At 42.1% G+C, this 744-nt stretch overlaps 1 non-coding gene across 1 annotated transcript; it reads left to right on the plus strand.

The window, feature by feature from the left end:
* The first annotated feature begins 220 nt into the window (after positions 1-220).
* LOC112713229 (small nucleolar RNA R71) lies at positions 221-328 on the plus strand. Its single transcript, XR_003158203.1, has one exon. It is a non-coding gene; the product is annotated as a small nucleolar RNA R71 (small nucleolar RNA).
* Positions 329-744: the final 416 nt, after the last annotated feature.

The raw sequence follows: 744 nt of genomic DNA on the forward strand, positions 1-744 counted from the left end.
TATCCATCTCAAGAACTCCTTTCTTCTGATTAGCCCCATTGTTCACAGGATTCCTTTCAGAAGTGTACATGACTTGGTTATTTGCAACCATTTCAATTAGTTCTTGAGCTTCTGTAGGCGTCTTCTTCAGATGAAGAGATCCTCCAGCAGAGCTATCCAAAGACATCTTGGACAGTTCAGACAGACCATCATAGAAAATACCTATGATGCTCCATTCAGAAAGCATGTCAGAAGGACACTTTCTGATTAATTGTTTGTATCTTTCCCAAGCTTCATAGAGGGATTCTCCTTCCTTCTGTCTAAAGGTTTGGACTTCCACTCTAAGCTTACTCAATTTTTTGAGGTGGAAAGAACTTTGTCAAGAAGGCATTGACTAGCTTTTTCCAAGAGTTCAGGCTTTCTTTAGGTTGTGAGTCCAACCATATCCTAGCTCTGTCTCTTACAGCAAAAGGGAATAGCATAAGTCTGTAGACCTCAGGGTCAACCCCATTGGTCTTGACAGTGTCATAGATTTGCAAGAATTCAGCTAAAAACTGATGAGGATCTTCCAATGGAAGTCCATGGAACTTGCAATTCTGTTGCATTAGAGAAACCAATTGAGGCTTAAGCTCAAAGTTGTTTGCTCCAATGGCAGGGATAGAGATGCTTCTCCCATAGAAGTCGGGAGTAGGTGCAGTAAAGTCACCCAGCACCTTCCTTGCATTGTTGGCATTGTTGTTGTTTTCGGCTGCCATGGGTTCTTCT

Source organism: Arachis hypogaea, chromosome 9, assembly GCF_003086295.3.
Source record: "Arachis hypogaea cultivar Tifrunner chromosome 9, arahy.Tifrunner.gnm2.J5K5, whole genome shotgun sequence".
Classification (NCBI taxonomy): Eukaryota; Viridiplantae; Streptophyta; class Magnoliopsida; order Fabales; family Fabaceae; genus Arachis; species Arachis hypogaea.